A 26,065-nucleotide genomic window follows, 5' to 3' on the forward strand; every position below is an offset into this window, starting at 1 on the left:
TCATGACTGTACAAGACTGTCAAACTTAGATCTTAAGTTCCTTTACAATTTTTGTGTTGCTTTATTCGTCAACTAATTGATTTTGTGAATACTTCCTCCAGTCTCTCATGCAGTGTTTTTGTTACTTATTATTTATTACCTGTTGTATACCTTTCATGCTGTATGTCTTATTTACTTCCTGTTGTATGTCTGATATACTTCCTGTTGTATGTCTGATATACTTCCTGTTTGTTGCCTTATTTACTTCCTGTTGTATGTCTTATTTACTTCCTGTTGTATGTCTGATATACTTCCTGTTTGTTGTCTTATTTACTTCCTGTTGTATGTCTTATTTACTTCCTGTTGTATGTCTGATATACTTCCTGTTTGTTGTCTTATTTACTTCCTGTTTGTTGTCTTATTTATTTCCTGTTGTATGTCTTATTTACTTCCTGTTGTATGACTTATTTACTTCCTGTTGTATGTCTGATATACTTCCTGTTGTATTTCTTATTTACTTCCTGTTGTATGTCTTATTTACTTCCTGTTTGTTGTCTTATTTACTTCCTGTTGTATGTCTTATTTACTTCCTGTTGTATGTCTGATATACTTCCTGTTTGTTGTCTTATTTACTTCCTGTTTGTTGTCTTATTTAATTCCTGTTGTATGTCTTATTTACTTCCTGTTGTATGACTTATTTACTTCCTGTTGTATGACTTATTTACTTCCTGTTGTATGTCTTATTTACTTCCAGTTGTATGTCTGAAATACTTCCTGTTGTATGTCTGATATACTTCCTGTTGTATGTCTTATTTACTTCCTGTTGTATGTCTGATATACTTCCTGTTGTATGACTTATTTACTTCCTGTTGTATGTCTTATTTACTTCCTGTTGTATGTCTTATTTACTTCCAGTTGTATGTCTGAAATACTTCCTGTTGTATGTCTGATATACTTCCTGTTGTATGTCTTATTTACTTCCTGTTGTATGTCTTATTTACTTCCTGTTGTATGTCTTATTTACTTCCTGTTGTATGTCTTATTTACTTCCTGTTGTATGTCTTATTTACTTCCTCTTGTATGTCTTATTTAGTTCCTGTTGTATGTCTTATTTATTTCCTGTTGTATGTCTTATTTACTTCCTGTTGTTTGTCTTATTTACTTCCTCTTGTATGTCTTATTTACTTCCTGTTGTATGTCTTATTTACTTCCTGTTGTATGTCTTATTTACTTCCTGTTGTATGTCTTATTTACTTGCTGTTGTTTGTCTGATTTACTTCCTGTTGTATGTCTTTTTACTTCCTGTTGTTTGTCTGATTTACTTCCTGTTGTATGTCTTATTTACTTCCTGTTGTTTGTCTGATTTACTTCCTGTTGTATGTCTTTTTACTTCCTGTTGTTTGTCTGATTTACTTCCTGTTGTATGTCTTATTTACTTCCTGTTGTATGTCTGATATACTTCCTGTTGTATGTCTTATTTACTTCCTGTTGTATGTCTGATATACTTCCTGTTTGTTGTCTTATTTACTTCCTGTTGTATGTCTTATTTACTTCCTGTTGTATGTCTTATTTACTTCCTGTTGTATGTCTTATTTACTTCCTGTTGTATGTCTTATTTACTTCCTGTTGTTTGTCTGATTTACTTCCTGTTGTATGTCTTATTTACTTCCTGTTGTTTGTCTGATTTACTTCCTGTTGTATGTCTTATTTACTTCCTGTTGTATGTCTGATATACTTCCTGTTTGTTGTCTTATTTACTTCCTGTTGTATGTCTTATTTACTTCCTGTTGTATGTCTTATTTACTTCCTGTTGTATGTCTTATTTACTTCCTGTTGTATGTCTTATTTACTTCCTGTTGTTTGTCTGATTTACTTCCTGTTGTATGTCTTATTTACTTCCTGTTGTTTGTCTGATTTACTTCCTGTTGTATGTCTTATTTACTTCCTGTTGTATGTCTGATTTGCTTCCCGTTGTATGTCTGATTTGCTTCCTGTTGTATGTCTGATTTGCTTCCTGTTGTATGTCTGATTTGCTTCCTGTTGTATGTCTGATTTATGACCTGTTGTGTTTCATTGAGCCGCCTTTTATTTTGAGAGGACGGACTTGTTTACAACTTTGGTAAAAAAAAAAAAAGAAAACTGTACTTGTAAAACGGACCACCGTGATTTACAATGCATTCCGCCCTCGATCTGACCAAATTCTATTTACAGTAAATTGTTAGTAAATAAATGATTTTGTTGTTCACATATTTCAAGTTTGTACTGTATGTGAGTGTCATCTGCAGCAGTGTGTAAGATCACTCCAGTCTGAGATCAGCAGTGCGTAAGATCACTCCAGTCTGAGATCAGCAGTGCGTAAGATCACTCCAGTCTGAGATCAGCAGTGTGTAAGATCACTCCAGTCTGAGATCAGCAGTGCGTAAGATCACTCCAGTCTGAGATCAACAGTGCGTAAGATCACTCCAGTCTGAGATCAGCAGTGTGTAAGATCACTCCAGTCTGAGATCAGTAGTGTGTAAGATCACTCCAGTCTGAGATCAGCAGTGTGTAAGATCACTCCAGTCTGAGATCAGCAGTGTGTAAGATCACTCCAGTCTGAGATCAGCAGTGCGTAAGATCACTCCAGTCTGAGATCAGCAGTGTGTAAGATCACTCCAGTCTGAGATCAGCAGTGTGTAAGATCACTCCAGTCTGAGATCAGTAGTGTGTAAGATCACTCCAGTCTGAGATCAGTAGTGTGTAAGATCACTCCAGTCTGAGATCAGTAGTGTGTAAGATCACTCCAGTCTGAGATCAGTAGTGTGTAAGATCACTCCAGTCTGAGATCAGTAGTGTGTAAGATCACTCCAGCAGTGTGTAAGATCACTCCAGTCTGACATCAGTAGTGTGTAAGATCACTCCAGTCTGACATCAGTAGTGTGTAAGATCACTCCAGTCTGACATCAGTAGTGTGTAAGATCACTCCAGTCTGACATCAGTAGTGTGTAAGATCACTCCAGTCTGACATCAGTAGTGTGTAAGATCACTCCAGTCTGAGATCAGCAGTGTGTAAGATCACTCCAGTCTGACATCAGTAGTGTGTAAGATCACTCCAGTCTGAGATCAGTAGTGTGTAAGATCACTCCAGTCTGACATCAGTAGTGTGTAAGATCACTCCAGTCTGAGATCAGTAGTGTGGAAGATCACTCCAGTCTGACATCAGTAGTGTGTAAGATCACTCCAGTCTGACATCAGTAGTGTGTAAGATCACTCCAGTCTGAGATCAGCAGTGTGTAAGATCACTCCAGTCTGAGATCAGCAGTGTGTAAGATCACTCCAGTCTGACATCAGTAGTGTGTAAGATCACTCCAGTCTGAGATCAGTAGTGTGTAAGATCACTCCAGTCTGACATCAGTAGTGTGTAAGATCACTCCAGTCTGAGATCAGCAGTGTGTAAGATCACTCCAGTCTGAGATCAGCAGTGTGTAAGATCACTCCAGTCTGACATCAGTAGTGTGTAAGATCACTCCAGTCTGAGATCAGTAGCGTGTAAGATCACTCCAGTCTGACATCAGTAGTGTGTAAGATCACTCGAGTCTGAGATCAGCAGTGTGTAAGATCACTCCAGTCTGAGATCAGTAGTGTGTAAGATCACTCCAGTCTGAGATCAGCAGTGTGTAAGATCACTCCAGTCTGAGATCAGTAGTGTGTAAGATCACTCCAGTCTGAGATCAGTAGTGTGTAAGATCACTCCAGTCTGAGATCAGCAGTGTGTAAGATCACTCCAGTCTGACATCAGTAGTGTGTAAGATCACTCCAGTCTGACATCAGTAGTGTGTAAGATCACTCCAGTCTGAGATCAGTAGTGTGTAAGATCACTCCACTCTGAGATCAGTAGTGTGTAATATCACTCCAGTCTGAGATCAGTAATGTGTAAGATCACTCCAGTCTGAGATTAGTAGTGTGTAAGATCACTCCACTCTGAGATCAGTAGTGTGTAAGATCGCTCCAGTCTGAGATCAGTAGTGTGTAAGATCACTCCAGTCTGAGATCAGTAGTGTGTAAGATCACTCCAGTCTGAGATCATTGGTGTGTAAGATCACTTCAGTCTGAGATCAGTAGTGTGTAAGATCACTCGCCTGAGATCAGCAGTGTGTAAGATCACTCCAGTCTGAGATCAGTAGTGTGTAAGATCACTCGTCTGAGATCAGTAGTGTGTAAGATCACTCCAGTCTGAGATCAGCAGTGTGTAAGATCACTCGTCTGAGATCAGTAGTGTGTAAGATCACTTCAGTCTGAGATCAGCAGTGTGTAAGATCACTCTAGTCTGAGATCAGTAGTGTGTAATATCACTCCAGTCTGAGATCAGTAATGTGTAAGATCACTCCAGTCTGAGATCAGTAGCGTGTAAGATCACTCCAGTCTGAGATCAGTAGTGTGTAAGATCGCTCCAGTCTGAGATCAGTAGTGTGTAAGATCACTCCAGTCTGAGATCAGTAGTGTGTAAGATCACTCCAGTCTGAGATCAGCAGTGTGTAAGATCACTCCAGTCTGAGATCAGTAGTGTGTAAGGTCACTCGTCTGAGATCAGCAGTGTGTAAGATCACTCCAGTCTGAGATCAGTAGTGTGTAAGATCACTCGTCTGAGATCAGCAGTGTGTAAGATCACTCCAGTCTGAGATCAGCAGTGTGTAAAATCACTCGTCTGAGATCAGTAGTGTGTAAGATCACTCCAGTCTGAGATCAGCAGTGTGTAAGATCACTCCAGTCTGAGATCAGCAGTGTGTAAGATCACTCCACAAGGAAGACACTGGATGCAGCAGGTGCAGATCAAAACACCCAGCCTCACTACATCACAAAAACAACTCCAAGCAGATATAATTACCAGGTTTGCGTCGAAGTCGGTGACAGTGAATATAATTTAAGCAGACACTGACCACCTACCTGACGCGCCCCTCAAGCAGATGTGTTGTACTCTAGCTCCGCCCCCACACACCTCATTCTCCTGTGATGTATCTTAATAATGTGCCGTATGATTTTCTTCACCGGTGATGGTTGTCTAACGTGAGGTGTAAAGTGTGGGGTTCCTGACGTGGCGTGTAGTGTGGGGTTCCTGACGTGGCGTGTAGTGTGGGGTTCCTGACGTGGGGTGTAGTGTGGGGTTCCTGACGTGGGGTGTAGTGTGGGGTTCCTGACGTGGGGTGTGAAGTGGGAGTTCCTGACGTGGGGTGTGAAGTGGGAGTTCCTGACGTGGGATGTGAAGTGGGAGTTCCTGACGCGGGGTGTGAAGTGGGAGTTCCTGACGTGGGGTGTAAAGTGGGAGTTCCTGACGTGGGGTGTGAAGTGGGAGTTCCTGACGTGGGGTGTAAAGTGGGGTTCCTGACGTGGGGTGTGAAGTGGGAGTTCCTGACTTGGGGTGTAAAGTGGGGTTCCTGACGTGGGGTGTAAAGTGGGAGTTACTGACGTGGGGTGTAAAGTTGGGTTCCTGACGTGGGGTGTAAAGTGGGAGTTCCTGACGTGGGGTGTAAAGTTGGGTTCCTGACGTGGGGTGTAAAGTGGGAGTTCCTGACGTGGGGTGTAAAGTGGGGTTCCTGACGTGGGGTGTAAGTGGGAGTTCCTGACATGGGGTGTAGTGGGGCTCCTGACGTGGGGTGTAAAGTGGGAGTTCCTGACGTGGGGTGTAAAGTGGCGTCCCTGACGTGGGGTGTAAAGTGGGGTTCCTGACGTGGGGTGTAAAGTGGGAGTTCCTGACGTGGGGTGTAAAGTAGGGTTCCTGACGTGGGGTGTGAAGTGGGAGTTCCTGACGTGGGGTGTAAAGTGGGAGTCCCTGACGTGGGGTGTAAAGTGGGGTTCCTGACGTGGGGTGTAAAGTGGGGTTCCTGACGTGGGGTGTGAAGTGGGAGTTCCTGACGTGGGGTGTAAAGTGGGGTTCCTGACGTGGGGTGTAAAGTTGGGTTCCTGACGTGGGGTGTAAAGTGGGAGTTCCTGACGTGAGGTGTAAAGTGAGGTTCCTGACGTGGGGTGTAAAGTGGGGTTCCTGACGTGGGGTGTAAAGTGGGGTTCCTGACGTGGGGTGTAAAGTGGGGTTCCTGACGTGGGGTGTAAAGTGGGGGTTCCTGACGTGGGGTGTAAAGTGGGGTTCCTGACGTGGGGTGTAAAGTGGGAGTTCCTGACGTGGGGTGTAAAGTGGGGTTATTGACGTGGGGTGTAAAGTGGGGTTCTTGACGTGGGGTGTAAAGTGGGGCTCCTGACGTGGGGTGTAAAGTGGGAGTTCCTGACGTGGGGTATAAAGTGGCGTTCCTGACGTGGGGTGTAAAGTGGGATTCCTGACGTGGGGTGTAAAGTGGGAGTTCCTGACGTGGGGTATAAAGTGGCGTTCCTGACGTGGGGTGTAAAGTGGGGTTCCTGACGTGGGGTGTAAAGTGGGGTTCCTGACGTGGGGTGTAAAGTGGGGTTCCTGACGTGGGGTGTAAAGTGGGGTTCCTGACGTGGGGTGTAAAGTGGGGTTCCTGACGTGGGGTGTAAAGTGGGAGTTCCTGACGTGGGGTGTAAAGTGGGATTCCTGACGTGGGGTGTAAAGTGGGAGTTCCTGACGTGGGGTGTAAAGTGGGGTTCTTGACGTGGGGTGTAAAGTGGGGTTCCTGACGTGGGGTGTAAAGTGGGGTTCCTGACGTGGGGTGTAAAGTGGGGTTCCTGACGTGGGGTGTAAAGTGGGGTTCCTGACGTGGGGTGTAAAGTGGGGTTCCTGACGTGGTGTGTAAAGTGGGGTTCCTGACGTGGGGTGTAAAGTGGGGTTCCTGACGTGGGGTGTAAAGTGGGGTTCCTGACGTGGGGTGTAAAGTGGGGTTCCTGACGTGGGGTGTAAAGTGGGGTTCCTGACGTGGGGTGTAAAGTGGGGTTCCTGACGTGGGGTGTAAAGTGGGGTTCCTGACGTGGTGTGTAAAGTGGGGTTCCTGACGTGGGGTGTAAAGTGGGGTTCCTGACGTGGGGTGTAAAGTGGGGTTCCTGACGTGGGGTGTAAAGTGGGGTTCCTGACGTGGGGTGTAAAGTGGGGTTCCTGACGTGGGGTGTAAAGTGGGGTTTCGGTAGAGTAGCTTGTGTTTGATATGATGATACCTCAGCTGGTGAAGACGAGTGTCAGGAGACACTTGTCTTTACTGATACATAAACACTACCACTACCACCACCACCATCACCACCACCATCACTACCACCACTCTCACTACCACCACCATCACTACCACCACCACCACTACCACCACTACCAATACCGCCACCACCACTACCACTACCACCACCACCATCACCACCACCATCACTACCACCACCACCACTACCACCACTACCACCACTACCACTACCACTACCACTACCGCCACCACCATTACCACTACCACCACCATCACCACCACCACTACCACTACCACCACCACTACCACCACTACCACCACTACCACTACCACCACCACCACCATCACCACCACCACTACCACTACCACCACCACTACCACCACTATCACCAACACCACCTTGGAAATAACACATAGCTGATAACATTGTAAAATTAATAAATATTTTGAATCCAGCCTAACACTTGAGGTTCGTTGTAAGTATTAGATATAATAATAATAATAATAATAATAGTAATAATAATAATAATAATAATAATAATAATAATAATAATAATAATAATAATAATAATAATAATAATATGTCTGAAAGAGTTAAAGGAAATCGGATAAAGATTGACCCACATCCAGGAGTGACACACAAGTCTCTCACTACTGTGCAGTTACCACTCTATAAATATATAGTTTCTTAATTAAAGTCGGCGCTTCTTCTGAAGAGGACCTCACACCTAGATCAAGATGTACACATTAACTATCCTCCTATCCTTGCATATATATATATATATATATATATATATATATATCTATATATATATATATATATATATATATATATATATATATATATATATATATATATATGCAAGTGCTTTCCCGCCGTCTTTAATTTTCTCTTTGTTTCTCCCCCTCCCACCTCCCATTCAGCCCGCCCTCCCACTTACCCTCCCTTTTCCCCTCCTTCCCTCCCTCCCCCACCAACCCACTTAGCGGTGTGCTACGTAATCCAGAATTTATAGACTCGCTCCAGCCTCCCCCATTAGTGGATAAATCGCCCCAAATCCAAACTTTATCGCTAGCCACTGAGCTTATCTGAACACAGCTGCGCGCCAAAATGGTGGTTCCTCCCCCCCTCCCACCCCCAACATCCCCCTCACCGGCCTCCTCCCCTACCCCCCCCGACCCCTCCCCCCACCCCCCACTCCCTACCAAGATGCCTCCTCCTGAAACTTCCTCTGATTCTTGTATATTCTCCTTCGTTTTTTTTTTTATTTTATCCTGGAGTCACATTTTTCTGTAATTTTCTGACATTTTTTCCTCTTTTTTTCAGGGAAATATTTTTGGGATTCTAATTTTTGATATTTTTTAGGCTCAATGAATTCATTCATTCATGCATTCGTTAATTTATTCTCTCTCTCTCTCTCTCTCTCTCTCTCTCTCTCTCTCTCTCTCTCTCTCTCTCTGTCTTCCATTTTGTTATTGTGTCCTTTCGTCCTTCCTTTGCCACCCTCCTTCCTCCTTCATTCTCTCATTCCACCCTCACTTCTTCCTCCCCTCATTCCCTCCTTCACTGCCTCCTTCCCTCCTTCACTCCCTCCTTCACTGCCTCCTTCCCTCCTTCACTCCCTCCTTCACTGCCTCCTTCCCTCCTTCACTCCCTCCTTCACTGCCTCCTTCCCTCCTTCTTCCCTCCTTCACTGCCTCCTTCCCTCCTTCTTCCCTCCTTCACTGCCTCCTTCCCTCCTCCTTCCCTCCTTCACTGCCTCCTTCCCTCCTTCACTGCCTCCTTCCCTCGTTCACTTCCTCCTTCCCTCCTTCACTGCCTCATTCCCTCCTTCACTGTCTCCTTCCCTCCTTCACTGCCTCCTTCACTGCCTCCTTCCCTCCTTCACTCCCTCCTTCACTGCCTCCTTCCCTCCTTCTTCCCTCCTTCACTGCCTCCTTCCCTCCTTCACTCCCTCCTTCACTGCCTCCTTCCCTCCTTCTTCCCTCCTTCACTGCCTCCTTCCCTCCTTCACTGCCTCCTTCCCTCGTTCACTTCCTCCTTCCCTCCTTCACTGCCTCCTTCCCTCCTTCACTGCCTCCTTCCCTCCTTCACTGCCTCCTTCCCTGCCTCCTTCCCACCTTCACTGCCTCCTTCCCTCCTTCACTGCCTCCTTCCCTCCTTCACTGCCTCCTTCCCTCCTTCACTGCCTCCTTCCCTCGTTCACTTCCTCCTTCCCTCCTTCACTGCCTCATTCCCTCCTTCACTGTCTCCTTCCCTCCTTCACTGCCTCCTTCCCTCCTTCACTGCCTCCTTCCCTCCTTCACTGCCTCCTTCCCTCCTTCACTGCCTCCCCTCCTTCACTGCCTCCTTCCCTCCTTCACTGTCTCCTTCCCTCCTTCACTACCTCGTTCTCTCCTTCACTGCCTCCTTCCCTCCTTCACTTCCTCCTTCCCTCCTTCACTGCCTCCCCTCCTTCATTGCCTCATTCCCTCCTTCACTGTCTCCTTCCCTCCTTCACTGCCTCCTTCCCTCCTTCACTGTCTCCTTCCCTCCTTCACTGCCTCCTTCACTACCTCGTTCTCTCCTTCACTGCCTCCTTCCCTCCTTCACTTCCTCCTTCCCTCCTTCACTGCCTCATTCCCTCCTTCACTGTCTCCTGCCCTCCTTCCCTGCCTCCTTCCCACCTTCACTGCCTCCTTCCTTCCTTCACTGCCTCCTTCCCTCCTTCACTGCCTCCTTCCCTCCTTCACTGCCTCCTTCCCTCCTTCACTGCCTCCTTCCCTCCTTCACTGCCTCCCCTCCTTCACTGCCTCCTTCCCTCCTTCACTGCCTCCTTCCCACCTTCACTGCCTCCTTCCCACCATCCTTCCTCCTTCTCACCTTCACTGCATTCTTCCCTCCTTCACTGCCTCCTTCCCTCCACTGCCTCCTTCCCTGCCTCCTTCCCTCCTTCACTGTCTCATTCCCTCCTTCCCTCCTTCACTGCCTCCTTCCCTCCTTCACTGCCTCCCCTCCTTCACTGCCTCCTTCCCTCCTTCACTGCCTTCTTGCCTCCTTCACTCCTTCCCTCCTTCACTGCCTCTTCCCTCCTTCACTGTCTCCTTCCCTCCTTCACTGCCTCCTTCCCTCCTTCACTGTCTCCTTCCCTCCTTCACTGCCTCCTTCCCTCCTTCACTGCCTCCTTCCCTCCTTCACTGCCTCCTTCCCTCCTTCACTGTCTCCTTCCCTCCTTCACTGCCTTCTTCCCTCCTTCACTGCCTCCCTCCCTCCTTCACTGCCTCATTCCCTCCTTCACTGCCTCCCTCCCTCCTTCACTGCCTCATTCCCTCCTTCACTGTCTCCTTCCCTCCTTCACTGCCTCCTTCCCTCCTTCACTGCCTCCTTCCCTCCTTCACTGCCTCCTTCCCTCCTTCACTGCCTCCTTCCCTCCTTCACTGCCTCCTTCCCACCTTCACTGCCTCCTTTCCACCTTCACTGCCTCCTTCCCACCCTCACTGCCTCCTTCCCACCCTTACTTCCTCCTTCCCACCCTCACTGCCTCCTTCCCACCCTCACTTCCTAATTCCCACCCTCACTTCCTCCTTCCCACCCTGACTGCCTCCTCCCCTCCATCACTGCCTCCTTCCCTCCATCACTGCCTCCTTTCCTCCATCACTGCCTCTTTCCCACCCTCACTGCCTCCTTCCCACCCTCACTTTCTCCTTCCCACCCTCACTTTCTCCTTCCCACCCTCACTTCCTCCTTCCCACCATCACTGCCTCCTTCCCACCCTCACTTCTCCCTCCCCTCCTCACTGCCTCCTTCCCACTGCCTCCTTCCCACCCTCACTGCCTCCTTCCCACCCTCACTTCCTCCTTCCCACCCTCACTGCCTCCTTCCCACCCTCACTTCTCCCTCCTCTCCTTCACTGCCTCCTTCCCACCCTCACTGCCTCCTTCCCACCCTCACTTCTCCCTCCTCTCCTTCACTGCCTCCTTCCCACCCTCACTTCTCCCTCCCACCCTCACTGCCTCCTTCCAACACTCACTGCCTCCTTCCCACCTTCACTGCCTCCTTCCCACCCTCACTGCCTCCTTCCCTCCTTCACTGCCTCCTTCCCACCCTCACTGCTTCCTTCCCACCCTCACTGCCTCCTTCCCACCCTCACTTCCTCCTTCCCACCCTCATTGCCCCCTTCCCACCCTCATTGCCTCCTTCCCACCCTCACTGCCTCCTTCCCACCCTCACTGCCGCCTTCCCTCCTTCACTGCCTCCTTCCCACCCTCACTGCTTCCTTCCCACCCTCACTGCCTCCTTCCCACCCTGACTTCCTCCTTACCACCCTCATTGCCCCCTTCCCACCCTCACTGCCTCCTTCCCACCCTCCTGCCTCCTTCCCACCCTCACTGCCTCCTTCCCACCCTCACTTCTTCCTTCCCACCCTCACTGCCTCATTCCCACCCTCTCTTCCTCCTTTCCACCCTCACTGCCTCCTTCAAACCCTCACTGCCTCCTTCCCACCCTCACTTCCTCCTTCCCACCCTCACTGCCTCCTTCCCACCCTCTCTTCCTCCTTTCCACCCTCACTGCCTCCTTCCCACCTTCACTGCTTCATTCCCACCCTCACTGCCTCCTTCCCACCCTCACTGCTTCCTTCCCACCCTCACTTCCTCCTTCCCTCCCTGTCTGCTTCCCTCCCCCACTTCCTCCTTTCTTCCCACCTGCCACCTCTCTCCCCCCACCCTCCCCCCCCCCCTCCCCCCCTCCCACCCAGCCATCCACTTTCTTGCTTTTTTTGTGCGTTGATAAACAAGGCTGATTTATTGGCCGGTGTTCATTTTTATACTAGAAAGGCAGGGGGAAGGGGGGGAGGGAGGGGGGAGGGAAGGTGAGGGAGGGGGGAGGGAAGGTGAGGGAGGGGGGAGGGAAGGTGAGGGAGGGGGGAGGGAAGGTGGAGGGGGCAGGGAAGGTGGAGGGGGCAGGGAAGGTGAGGGAGGGGGGAGGGAAGGTGAGGGAGGGGCGGAGGGAAGGTGAGGGAGGGGGGAGGAAAGGTGAGGGAGGGGAAGGAGAGAAGACAAGGTGAGGAAGGGAGGTGGAAGAGGCAGAATGAGTAAAGGGATAGATGGGAGGGGATGAAGACTTAGGTTCAGTAGTGCTAGTTCTCGGTAGTCCTAGTAGTGGTATTGATCGGTAGTCCTAGTAGTGGTATTGATCGGTAGTCCTAGTAGTGGTATTGATCGGTAGTCCTAGTAGTGGTATTGATCGGTAGTCCTAGTAGTGGTATTGATCGGTAGTCCTAGTAGTGGTGTTGATCAGTAGTCCTAGTAGTGGTGTTGATCAGTAGTCCTAGTAGTGGTGTTGATCAGTAGTCCTAGTAGTGGTATTGATCGGTAGTCCTAGTAGTGGTATTGATCGGTAGTCCTAGTAGTGGTATTGATCGGTAGTCCTAGTAGTGGTGTTGATCAGTAGTCCTAGTAGTGGTATTGATCAGTAGTCCTAGTAGTGGTATTGATCGGTAGTCCTAGTAGTGGTGTTGATCAGTAGTCCTAGTAGTGGTGTTGATCAGTAGTCCTAGTAGTGGTGTTGATCAGTAGTCCTAGTAGTGGTATTGATCGGTAGTCCTAGTAGTGGTATTGATCGGTAGTCCTAGTAGTGGTATTGATCGGTAGTCCTAGTAGTGGTATTGATCGGTAGTCCTAGTAGTGGTATTGATCGGTAGTCCTAGTAGTGGTGTTGATCAGTAGTCCTAGTAGTGGTATTGATCAGTAGTCCTAGTAGTGGTATTGATCGGTAGTCCTAGTAGTGGTATTGATCGGTAGTCCTAGTAGTGGTGTTGATCAGTAGTCCTAGTAGTGGTGTTGATCAGTAGTCCTAGTAGTGGTATTGATCAGTAGTCCTAGTAGTGGTATTGATCAGTAGTCCTAGTAGTGGTATTGATCAGTAGTCCTAGTAGTGGTATTGATCAGTAGTCCTAGTAGTGGTATTGATCAGTAGTCCTAGTAGTGGTATTGATCGGTAGTCCTAGTAGTGGTATTGATCGGTAGTCCTAGTAGTGGTATTGATCGGTAGTCCTAGTAGTGGTATTGATCGGTAGTCCTAGTAGTGGTATTGATCAGTAGTCCTAGTAGTGGTATTGATCAGTAGTCCTAGTAGTGGTATTGATCGGTAGTCCTAGTAGTGGTATTGATCGGTAGTCCTAGTAGTGGTATTGATCAGTAGTCCTAGTAGTGGTATTGATCGGTAGTCCTAGTAGTGGTATTGATCGGTAGTCCTAGTAGTGGTATTGATCAGTAGTCCTAGTAGTGGTAGTCCTAGTATTGATCGGTAGTCCTAGTAGTGGTATTGATCAGTAGTCCTAGTAGTGGTATTGATCGGTAGTCCTAGTAGTGGTATTGATCAGTAGTCCTAGTAGTGGTATTGATCAGTAGTCCTAGTAGTGGTATTGATCGGTAGTCCTAGTAGTGGTATTGATCAGTAGTCCTAGTAGTTGTATTGATCGGTAGTCCTAGTAGTGGTATTGATCGGTAGTCCTAGTAGTGGTATTGATCGGTAGTCTTAGTAGTGGTATTGATCGGTAGTCCTAGTAGTGGTATTGATCAGTAGTCCTAGTAGTGGTATTGATTGGTAGTCCTAGTAGTGGTATTGATCAGTAGTCCTAGTAGTGGTATTGATCGGTAGTCCTAGTAGTGGTATTGATCAGTAGTCCTAGTAGTGGTATTGATCAGTAGTCCTAGTAGTGGTATTGATCAGTAGTTCTAGTAGTGGTATTGATCGGTAGTCCTAGCAGTGGTATTGATCGGTAGTCCTAGTAGTGGTATTGATCGGTAGTCCTAGTAGTGGTATTGATCAGTAGCCCTAGTAGTGGTGTTGATCAGTAGTCCTGGTAGTGGTATTGATCGGTAGTCCTAGTAGTGGTATTGATCGGTAGTCCTAGTAGTGGTATTGATCAGTAGTCCTAGTAGTGGTGTTGATCAGTAGTCCTAGTAGTGGTATTGATCAGTAGTCCTAGTAGTGGTATTGATCAGTAGTCCTAGTAGTGGTATTGATCGGTAGTCCTAGTAGTGGTATTAATCGGTAGTCCTAGTAGTGGTATTGATCGGTAGTCCTAGTAGTGGTATTGATCGGTAGTCCTAGTAGTGGTGTTGATCAGTAGTCCTAGTAGTGGTGTTGATCAGTAGTCCTAGTAGTGGTATTGATCAGTAGTCCTAGTAGTGGTGTTGATCAGTATTCTTAGTAGTGGTGTTGATCAGTAGTCCTAGTAGTGGTATTGATCAGTAGTCCTAGTAGTTTTATTGATCGGTAGTCCTAATAGTGGTATTGATCGGTAGTCTTGGTAGTGGTATTGATCGGTAGTCCTAGTAGTGGTATTGATCGGTAGTCCTAGTAGTGGTATTGATCGGTAGTCCTAGTAGTGGTATTGATCGGTAGTCCTAGTAGTGGTATTGATCAGTAGTCCTAGTAGTGGTATTGATCGGTAGTCCTAGTAGTGGTATTGATCAGTAGTCCTAGTAGTGGTATTGATCGGTAGTCCTAGTAGTGGTATTGATCGGTAGTCCTAGTAGTGGTATTGATCGGTAGTCCTAGTAGTGGTATTGATCGGTAGTCCTAGTAGTGGTAGTGATCGGTAGTCTTAGTAGTGGTATTGATCGGTAGTCCTAGTAGTGGTATTGATCAGTAGTCCTAGTAGTTTTATTGATCGGTAGTCCTAATAGTGGTGTTGATCAGTAGTCCTAGTAGTGGTATTGATCAGTAGTCCTAGTAGTGGTGTTGATCAGTAGTCCTAGTAGTGGTATTGATCGGTAGTCCTAGTAGTGGTAGTGATCGGTAGTCTTAGTAGTGGTATTGATCGGTAGTCCTAGTAGTGGTATTGATCGGTAGTCCTAGTAGTGATATTGATCGGTAGTCCTAGTAGTGGTATTGATCAGTAGTCCTAGTAGTGGTATTGATCGGTAGTCCTAGTAGTGGTATTGATCAGTAGTCCTAGTAGTGGTATTGATCGGTAGTCCTAGTAGTGGTATTGATCGGTAGTCCTAGTAGTGGTGTTGATCAGTAGTCCTAGTAGTGGTATTGATCGGTAGTCCTAGTAGTGGTAGTGATCGGTAGTCTTAGTAGTGGTATTGATCGGTAGTCCTAGTAGTGGTATTGATCGGTAGTCCTAGTAGTGGTATTGATCGGTAGTCCTAGTAGTGGTGTTGATCAGTAGTCCTAGTAGTGGTATTGATCAGTAGTCCTAGTAGTGGTATTGATCAGTAGTCCTAGTAGTGGTGTTGATCAGTAGTCCTAGTAGTGGTGTTGATCAGTAGTCCTAGTAGTGGTATTGATCGGTAGTCCTAGTAGTGGTATTGATCGGTAGTCCTAGTAGTGGTATTGATCAGTAGTCCTAGTAGTGGTATTGATCGGTAGTCCTAGTAGTGGTATTGATCAGTAGTCCTAGTAGTGGTATTGATCAGTAGTCCTAGTAGTGGTATTGATCAGTAGTTCTAGTAGTGGTATTGATCGGTAGTCCTAGTAGTGGTATTGATCGGTAGTCCTAGTAGTGGTATTGATCGGTAGTCCTAGTAGTGGTATTGATCAGTAGCCCTAGTAGTGGTGTTGATCAGTAGTCCTGGTAGTGGTATTGATCGGTAGTCCTAGTAGTGGTATTGATCGGTAGTCCTAGTAGTGGTATTGATCAGTAGTCCTAGTAGTGGTGTTGATCAGTAGTCCTAGTAGTGGTATTGATCAGTAGTCCTAGTAGTGGTATTGATCAGTAGTCCTAGTAGTGGTATTGATCGGTAGTCCTAGTAGTGGTATTGATCGGTAGTCCTAGTAGTGGTATTGATCGGTAGTCCTAGTAGTGGTATTGATCGGTAGTCCTAGTAGTGGTGTTGATCAGTAGTCCTAGTAGTGGTGTTGATCAGTAGTCCTAGTAGTGGTATTGATCAGTAGTCCTAGTAGTGGTGTTGATCAGTATTCTTAGTAGTGGTGTTGATCAGTAGTCCTAGTAGTGGTATTGATCAGTAGTCCTAGTAGTTTTATTGATCGGTAGTCCTAATAGTGGTATTGATCGGTAGTCCTAGTAGTGGTATTGATCGGTAGTCCTAGTAGTGGTATTGATCGGTAGTCCTAGTAGTGGTATTGATCGGTAGTCCTAGTAGTGGTATTGATCGGTAGTCCTAGTAGTGGTATTGATCAGTAGTCCTAGTAGTGGTATTGATCGGTAGTCCTAGTAGTGGTATTGATCAGTAGTCCTAGTAGTGGTATTGATCGGTAGTCCTAGTAGTGGTATTGATCGGTAGTCCTAGTAGTGGTATTGATCAGTAGTCCTAGTAGTGGTATTGATCAGTAGTCCTAGTAGTGGTGTTGATCAGTAGTCCTAGTAGTGGTATTGATCAGTAGTCCTAGTAGTGGTATTGATCAGTAGTCCTAGTAGTGGTATTGATCAGTAGTCCTAGTAGTGGTATTGATCAGTAGTCCTAGTAGTGGTATTGATCAGTAGTCCTAGTAGTGGTGTTGATCAGTAGTCCTAGTAGTGGTATTGATCAGTAGTCCTAGTAGTGGTATTGATCAGTAGTCCTAGTAGTGGTATTGATCAGTAGTCCTAGTAGTGGTATTGATCAGTAGTCCTAGTAGTGGTGTTGATCAGTAGTCCTAGTAGTGGTATTGATCGGTAGTCCTAGTAGTGGTATTGATCAGTAGTCCTAGTAGTGGTAGTGATCAGTAGTCCTAGTAGTGGTATTGATCAGTAGTCCTAGTAGTGGTATTGATCAGTAGTCCTAGTAGTGGTGTTGATCAGTAGTCCTAGTAGTGGTATTGATCGGTAGTCCTAGTAGTGGTATTGATCAGTAGTCCTAGTAGTGGTAGTGATCAGTAGTCCTAGTAGTGGTGTTGATCAGTAGTCCTAGTAGTGGTATTGATCAGTAGTCCTAGTAGTGGTGTTGATCAGTAGTCCTAGTAGTGGTATTGATCGGTAGTCCTAGTAGTGGTATTGATCAGTAGTCCTAGTAGTGGTGTTGATCAGTAGTCCTAGTAGTGGTATTGATCGGTAGTCCTAGTAGTGGTATTGATCAGTAGTCCTAGTAGTGGTGTTGATCAGTAGTCCTAGTAGTGGTATTGATCGGTAGTCCTAGAAACACAAAGTTTGAAAGTCATTATGAGTGGTAGTTGTGGTAGTAGTGGTAGAAGTGGTGGTAGTGGTGGAGGAGGTAGTAGTGGTGGTAGTGGTCGTGGTGGTAGTAGTAGTGGTTGTCGTGGTAGTTGTAGTAGTGGTTGTGGAGGTAACAGAAGAAGAGTTAGTAAGAGCATCAATAATATAGACATCAACTGTGCTTCCTTGGCCACTCCACTACTGTGTATGTGATCCCTCCTGTCTGCTTCATCATCACACAGACACATTGCTAAATAAAGAAAACAATTGGTTTATGTCAATAAAGTAAAGGGTACAGTTAACATTAGGTTAATAGCCATGCATGAAATTCTTATAGAAGGGTTATTTGACTAGTTAATGTTATCTAGGTAGTGACATTGACTGTCATGTGTTGAGATCTTTCAGTAAGGTGACACTTGATATAGGTTATAACAACACTTATCATACATAAAGCTCTAGTTTAACTGATAACATGTTATTGTTTACAATGACAAATATTTTCCTCAGATCAATAACGAGACTCATTGGATATTCATTATTTTCCAGAGCTGTATAGACACTTTAGCATCTTATGACCGGTCTGAAGTCAAACTGGCGGCGGTTAAGGCTCTCTTTATTAATAATGCCCTCCATATATATGTGTGTGTGTGTGTGTGTGTGTGTGTGTGTGTGTGTGTGTGTGTGTGTACAGAATAACCTCTTTACTGTGATCTTATTTGCATATATATATATATATATATATATATATATATATATATATATATATATATATATCTATATATATATATATATATATATATATCAAAAATTTTAGACAGTGACAAGGTAGAATTTTGTGTACAATTGTGTAGTTCAGTTACATCTGCAACTTTATTGGGAAAGTTTTGCCTTCAAGAGATTTATTAAACAGGTTTGCTGTGATTGGTGGTAGCACTTGCAACACTTCCCTGTATATATACATGGTTATACACTCGTTTTATTACATGCTTCATATTTTTTCATTGCATTCATCAGTAAAGTTACCTCCGTAGAATTTGTTGTAGGGTAGGTAGAGGGAGCCTTGATAACTGCCGCTGAGGTAATTGTTAACCTGTGCATTAAACTTTGGAATTTGGCTGGCAAAGTTAGCCCCTATAGTTAAGAAGAAATCATTAGGTTTATTTACTAATTGATTCATGAGGTCTGACTCACGAAATCGTAATGACACGATTGCAAACAAACCACGTTACGGGTGGTGCTTGAAATCGCGGCTAGTGAGTTTTACGAGTCACTTACCGCGAGTCAACAAACTCGCGCGAGTCCATTACTTGTGTGTTTTTCAGGTATTTTTGATATCACTCTTTATTTCTTGTAACCTGTCGGCACGGTGTAGCTGGTTAAGTTTCTTATTCAGCATAGTAAGTGACTTTTTTTTTTTTTGCTACTTTAAGAATTTAGCGCCTTCTAAATTGTTATTCATTGGTGTGTTTCTTGTTAGTGGCACTAAGGATATTGGTTAGCCAAGTGCTAACCAACAATATCCTCAATAAGTGTCCCTGTCTCCTAATAAAATAAACTATACCATGGGCGAGGTTAGAACCCGTGATCAGAGAGTCTCAGAACTCCAGACCGTCTGAGCGAGGGGTTCTGTCCCCGTCTGTGGTATAGTTTGTTTACAATCGTGTCATTACGATTTCGTGAGTCCTAATAAAACGTTTTATTTTTCCAGTATAATCTACCTTGTCCATAATTATATCACATTTGCTTTGTCTGTTTTCGTTAGGTGAAGTCCAGGATCTTTCCTTAGTTCAAGGTATAACTTAACAAATCCATGAGGACGCTCAGACCAGTGCAACACAATTGTTCTCATGGATTTGTTAAGTTATACCTTGTATTAAGGAAAGATCCTGGACTTCACCTAACGGAAACAGACAAAGCAAATGTGATATAATTATGGACAAGATAGATTATACTGGAAAAATGAACATGTTTGTAGAAGACAAGGGAACTTACGCGCCCCTTAAAGGACAATGCTTGTTGTAGAGGCATTGAATATTTTTTTTAAGGAAAACTTGGACACATGAGTGAATATCTTGAACAGTCATGAATTCTCCATGCCTGTCAACGGTACTTATAGATAATGATAACATTATTCACAGAAACCTGGCCATGGAGCTTAATTTTAAGATATTATGATTGTCAATTGATAGGGTTTTATTGTTGATATGAAAGATTGGTAATGATCTGGTGTTATCAGTGATTATGTCAGCTTTAGATGAGCTGTTATGTTTGTCCAAATGTGGCCAAGATGCAGATGTCTGGGTAATTCTCGTGGGTTCGGTCATTGTGGGCAATAGTAAGCAATTATATATGTTCAGGGAGACGGATATTTGTTGATCTTCTGACTGGATGACATTGATGTTAAAGTCGTCATCAATTATTAAGTGATGCTTGTCGAGTTTATGGTATATGATAAGGTCTTTAAGGATATTCCCAAAGGTGCTAATGTTGGGATGTGGAGACCTGTAGACATCTGTTGCTAATGGAGCACCTATGTTGTTAGTTGTAAATTGAGCAAATGTGTATACCTGGAGTATACCTGGAGGGTGTTTCGGGGGTCGCCGCCCTCGCGGCCCAGTACATGACCAGGCCTCGCGGTGGATCAGGGCCTGATCAACCAGTCTGTTATTGCTGGCCGCATTCCCAGTATTTATCTCTGTTACGTGTATTGCACATGCATTACATCTCATTGCTGTAGTATATTTAACCTGGTGTGCAGTCAATAGACATCTGCAGGTAAGCTGTAGATGTCTATCGAGTCATATTTTAGCGAGGTTTATGTTAGGATAATGAAAGTGAAGTTAGCATTTAGTGACTCAGATGTCGTCATAGTCTTGACTCAGGAATTTAGTGAATCAGAGAGTGCTGTGATGTCGTCATAGTCTTGACTCAGGAATTTAGTGAATCAGAGAGTGCTGTGATGTCGTCATAGTCTTGATTCAGGAATTTAGTGAATCAGAGAGTGCTGTGATGTCGTCATAGTCTTGATTCAGGAATTTAGTGAATCAGAGAGTGCTGTGATGTCGTCATAGTCTTGATTCAGGAATTTAGTGAATCAGAGAGTGCTGTGATGTCGTCATAGTCTTGATTCAGGAATTTAGTGAATCAGAGAGTGCTGTGATGTCGTCATAGTCTTGATTCAGGAATTTAGTGAATCAGAGAGTGCTGTGATGTCGTCATAGTCTTGATTCAGGAATTTAGTGAATCAGAGAGTGCTGTGATGTCGTCATAGTCTTGATTCAGGAATTTAGTGAATCAGAGAGTGCTGTGATGTCGTCATAGTCTTGATTCAGGAATTTAGTGAATCAGAGAGTGCTGTGATGTCGTCATAGTCTTGATTCAGGAGTTTAGTGAATCAGAGAGTGCTGTGATGTCGTCATAGTCTTGATTCAGGAGTTTAGTGAATCAGAGAGTGCTGTGATGTCGTCATAGTCTTGATTCAGGAGTTTAGTGAATCAGAGAGTGCTGTGATGTCGTCATAGTCTTGATTCAGGAGTTTAGTGAATCAGAGAGTGCTGTGATGTCGTCATAGTCTTGATTCAGGAATTTAGTGAATCAGAGAGTGCTGTGATGTCGTCATACTCTTGATTCAGGAATTTAGTGAATCAGAGAGTGCTGTGATGTCGTCATACTCTTGATTTAGGAATTTAGTGAATCAGAGAGTGCTGTGATCAGAGAGTGTTGAATTCCGAGACGTTCTTAGTGGTTCAGAAAACTGTGTACGAGCAAGTGTGTAATATGTGCAGACTTGGTTTGCTGTAAACTGGTCGTTATAAAAGGTCTGAGAGGAAGTTTACCTCTGGATCTTCATTAATGCTCGTGGATAGTACTTACAAAAATAATAGAAATAGTTTAAACTATTCTAAAATTGTACTTACAGTTAATAATAATGATAATTGTGAGGTAGACTTAGTAATAATTATCATTTATATTAAGTGAGCCGAGGTAGTATGGTACATTATTATAATGATGGGGAAGCGCTAAACCCGAGGTAGCATGGAACAACTTGTAGAATGTAAAGTAAAAGGACACAAGTGCAACTAATGTGACATTTATTGTGGCAACGTTTCGCTCTCCAGGAGCTTTATCAAGCCATTACGTAATGGCTTGATAAAGCTCCTGGAGAGCGAAACGTTGCCACAATAAATGTCACATTAGTTGCACTTGTGTCCTTTTACTTTACATATTGTCGGTAATTCTACCAACTTTCTTACAACTTGTAGAATGTAGAATAATAAATAATAAGATTATACACGATACAAATTAATATTAAAGAAGAGTTATACACGGTCATGTGAAGTAATTATTTTGATAAATAATAAAGAATTTTTTTTAAATTATAACAGGCAATTTTAGACATAAATTGTGACCAGGAAGCTTTTTTATGTGAATGATAATTGGTGAAAAAAAGTTGAAAAAAAGAAAATGTGACGAGGAAGAAATACGACAAAGTTTTTTTTTTTTTTTAGAGAACTTGTGTGTTCAGGTGTGAAGTTGCGGTCCCCTCGAGGGAGGTTCCTTGACGCTGGTGAGGGGCTCTTGATCTTGGGAATTGGATCTGTGCTCCAGTTTCCTGAATTTAGCCTGAATACCTTCCATCCCCCCCCCTCCCACGCGCTGTATAATCCTACGGGTTTATCGCTCCCCCCCATGATTACAATAATGATAATGTGAACTTGTGTAGCAGCGCCTTTATGATGTGTCCACTTGTGTAGCAGCGCCTTTATGATGTGTCCACTTGTGTAGCAGCGCCTTTATGATGTGTCCACTTGTGTAGCAGCGCCTTTATGATGTGTCCACTTGTGTAGCAGCGCCTTTATGATGTGTCCACTTGTTTAGCAGCGCCTTTATGATGTGTCCACTTGTGTAGCAGCGCCTTCATGATGTGTCCACTTGTGTAGCAGCGCCTTTATGATGTGTCCACTTGTGTAGCAGCGCCTTCATGATGTGTCCACTTGTGTAGCAGCGCCTTTATGATGTGTCCACTTGTGTAGCAGCGCCTTTATGATGTGTCCACTTGTGTAGCAGCGCCTTTATGATGTGTCCACTTGTGTAGCAGCGCCTTTATGATGTGTCCACTTGTGTAGCAGCGCCTTTATGATGTGTCCACTTGTGTAGCAGCGCCTTTATGATGTGTCCACTTGTGTAGCAGCGCCTTCATGATGTGTCTACTTGTGTAGCAGCGCCTTTATGATGTGTCCACTTGTGTAGCAGCGCCTTCATGATGTGTCCACTTGTGTAGCAGCGCCTTTATGATGTGTCCACTTGTGTAGCAGCGCCTTCATGATGTGTCCACTTGTGTAGCAGCGCCTTTATGTTGTGTCCACTTGTGTACCAGCGCCTTCATGATGTGTCCACTTGTGTACCAGCGCCTTTATGTGTTCACTTGTGTACCAGCGCCTTTATGATGTGTCCACTTGTGTAGCAGCGCCTTCATGATGTGTCCACTTGTGTAGCAGCGCCTTTATGATGTGTCCACTTGTGTAGCAGCGCCTTTATGTGTTCACTTGTGTAGCAGCGCCTTTATGATGTGTCCACTTGTGTAGCAGCGCCTTCATGATGTGTCCACTTGTGTAGCAGCGCCTTTATGATGTGTCCACTTGTGTAGCAGCGCCTTCATGATGTGTCCACTTGTGTAGGAGCGCCTTTATGATGTGTCCACTTGTGTAGCAGCGCCTTCATGATGTGTCCACTTGTGTAGCAGCGCCTTTATGTGTTCACTTGTGTAGCAGCGCCTTTATGATGTGTCCACTTGTGTAGCAGCGCCTTCATGATGTGTCCACTTGTGTAGCAGCGCCTTTATGATGTGTCCACTTGTGTAGCAGCGCCTTCATGATGTGTCCACTTGTGTAGCAGCGCCTTTATGATGTGTCCACTTGTGTAGCAGCGCCTTTATGATGTGTCCACTTGTGTAGCAGCGCCTTTATGATGTGTCCACTTGTGTAGCAGCGCCTTTATGATGTGTCCACTTGTGTAGCAGCGCCTTTATGATGTGTCCACTTGTGTAGCAGCGCCTTTATGATGTGTCCACTTGTGTAGCAGCGCCTTCATGATGTGTCCACTTGTGTAGCAGCGCCTTTATGATGTGTCCACTTGTGTAGCAGCGCCTTCATGTGTCCACTTGTGTAGCAGCGCCTTTATGATGTGTCCACTTGTGTAGCAGCGCCTTCATGATGTGTCCACTTGTGTAGCAGCGCCTTTATGTTGTGTCCACTTGTGTACCAGCGCCTTCATGATGTGTCCACTTGTGTACCAGCGCCTTTATGTGTTCACTTGTGTACCAGCGCCTTTATGATGTGTCCACTTGTGTAGCAGCGCCTTCATGATGTGTCCACTTGTGTAGCAGCGCCTTTATGATGTGTCCACTTGTGTAGCAGCGCCTTTATGTGTTCACTTGTGTAGCAGCGCCTTTATGATGTGTCCACTTGTGTAGCAGCGCCTTCATGATGTGTCCACTTGTGTAGCAGCGCCTTTATGATGTGTCCACTTGTGTAGCAGCGCCTTCATGATGTGTCCACTTGTGTAGGAGCGCCTTTATGATGTGTCCACTTGTGTAGCAGCGCCTTCATGATGTGTCCACTTGTGTAGCAGCGCCTTTATGATGTGTCCACTTGTGTAGCAGCGCCTTCATGATGTGTCCACTTGTGTAGCAGCGCCTTTATGTTGTGTCCACTTGTGTACCAGCGCCTTCGTGATGTGTCCACTTGTGTACCAGCGCCTTTATGTGTTCACTTGTGTACCAGCGCCTTTATGATGTGTCCACTTGTGTAGCAGCGCCTTTATGATGTGTCCACTTGTGTAGCAGCGCCTTTATGATGTGTCCACTTGTTTAGCAGCGCCTTTATGATGTGTCCACTTGTGTAGCAGCGCCTTTATGATGTGTCCACTTCTGTAGCAGCGCCTTTATGATGTGTCCACTTGTGTAGCAGCGCCTTTATGATGTGTTCACTTGTGTACCAGCGCCTTTATGATGTGTCCACTTGTGTAGCAGCGCCTTTATGATGTGTCCACTTGTGTAGCAGCGCCTTTATGTGTCCACTTGTGTAGCAGCGCCTTCATGATGTGTCCACTTGTGTAGCAGCGCCTTTATGATGTGTCCACTTGTGTAGCAGCGCCTTTATGATGTGTCCACTTGTGTAGCAGCGCCTTCATGATGTGTCCACTTGTGTAGCAGCGCCTTTATGATGTGTCCACTTGTGTAGCAGCGCCTTCATGATGTGTCCACTTGTGTAGCAGCGCCTTTATGTTGTGTCCACTTGTGTACCAGCGCCTTCATGATGTGTCCACTTGTGTACCAGCGCCTTTATGTGTTCACTTGTGTACCAGCGCCTTTATGATGTGTCCACTTGTGTAGCAGCGCCTTCATGATGTGTCCACTTGTGTAGCAGCGCCTTTATGATGTGTCCACTTGTGTAGCAGCGCCTTTATGATGTATCCACTTGTGTAGCAGCGCCTTTATGATGTATCCACTTGTGTAGCAGCGCCATTATGATGTATCCACTTGTGTAGCAGCGCCTTTATGATGTGTCCACTTGTGTAGCAGCACCTTCATGATGTGTCCACTTGTGTAGCAGCGCCTTTATGATGTGTCCACTTGTGTAGTAGCGCCTTTATGATGTGTCCACTTGTGTAGCAGCGCCTTTATGATGTATCTACTTGTGTAGCAGCGCCTTTACGATGTATCCACTTGTGTAGCAGCGCCTTTATGATGTATCCACTTGTGTAGCAGCGCCTTTATGATTACCTGGATACCTGGAGGTTATTCCGGGGATCAACGCCCCCGTGGCCCTGTCCATGACCAGGCCTCCCGATGGATCAGGGCCTGATCAACTAGGCTGTTACTGCTGGCCGCACGCAGTCCAACGTACGAGCCACAGCCCGGCTGATCCGGCACTGACTTTAGGTATCTGTCCAGCTCTCTCTTGAAGGCAGCCAGGGGTTTATTGGCAATTCCCCTAATGCTTGATGGGAGGCTGTTGAACAGTTTTGGGCCCCGGACACTTATGGTGTTTTCCCTTAGTGTACCAATGGCGCCCCTACTTTTTATTGGGGGCATTTTGCATCGCCTGCCCAGTCTTTTACTTTCGTAGGGAGTGATTTCTGTGTGCAGATTTGGGACCATTCCTTCCAATATTTTCCAAGTGTAGATTATGATATATCTCTCCCTCCTGCGTTCCAACGAGTACAAGTCAAGTGCTTCCAAGCGTTCCCAGTAGTTAAGGTGCTTGACAGAACTTATACGTGCAGTAAAGGATCTCTGTACACTCTCTAGATCTGCGATTTCACCTGCTTTGAATGGAGATGTTAATGTACAGCAGTATTCCAGCCTAGAGAGAACAAGTGATTTGAAAAGGATCATCATGGGCTTGGCATCTCTTGTTTTGAAAGTTCTCATTATCCATCCTATCATTTTCTTTGCACGTGCGATCGTGGCACTGTTGTGATCCTTGAAAGTGTGATCCTCAGACATTACTACTTCCAGGTCCCTTACATTATTTTTCCGCTCTATTGTATGGCCGGAGTCAGTAGTATACTCTGTTCTAGTTATTGTCTCCTCCAGTTTTCCATAACGGAGTAGTTGGAATTTGTCCTCATTGAACATCATATTGTTTACCGTTGCCCACTGGAAAACTTTGTTTATATCTTCTTGAAGGTTAACCGCGTCCTCAGCAGATGACAGCCTCATGCAGATCCTAGTATCATCCGCAAAGGATGATACGGTGCTGTGGTGTATATCTCTGTTTATGTCTGATATGAGGATAAGGAATAAGATGGGGGCGAGTACTGTGCCTTGTGGAACAGAGCTCTTCACTATGGCAGCCTCCGATTTAACTCTGTTGACCACTACTC

General features: G+C 45.4%; 1 protein-coding gene across 4 annotated transcripts in view; it reads left to right on the top strand.

Moving 5' to 3' along the window:
• Positions 1 to 26,065, top strand: part of dve (SATB1_N and homeodomain domain-containing protein dve) — a 587,509-nt gene that overhangs the window by 468,256 nt on the left and 93,188 nt on the right. The gene's annotated exons all lie outside the window — the stretch shown is intronic.

The sequence above is a fragment of the Cherax quadricarinatus genome, chromosome 18 (genome assembly GCF_038502225.1).
Source record: "Cherax quadricarinatus isolate ZL_2023a chromosome 18, ASM3850222v1, whole genome shotgun sequence".
Classification (NCBI taxonomy): Eukaryota; Metazoa; Arthropoda; class Malacostraca; order Decapoda; family Parastacidae; genus Cherax; species Cherax quadricarinatus.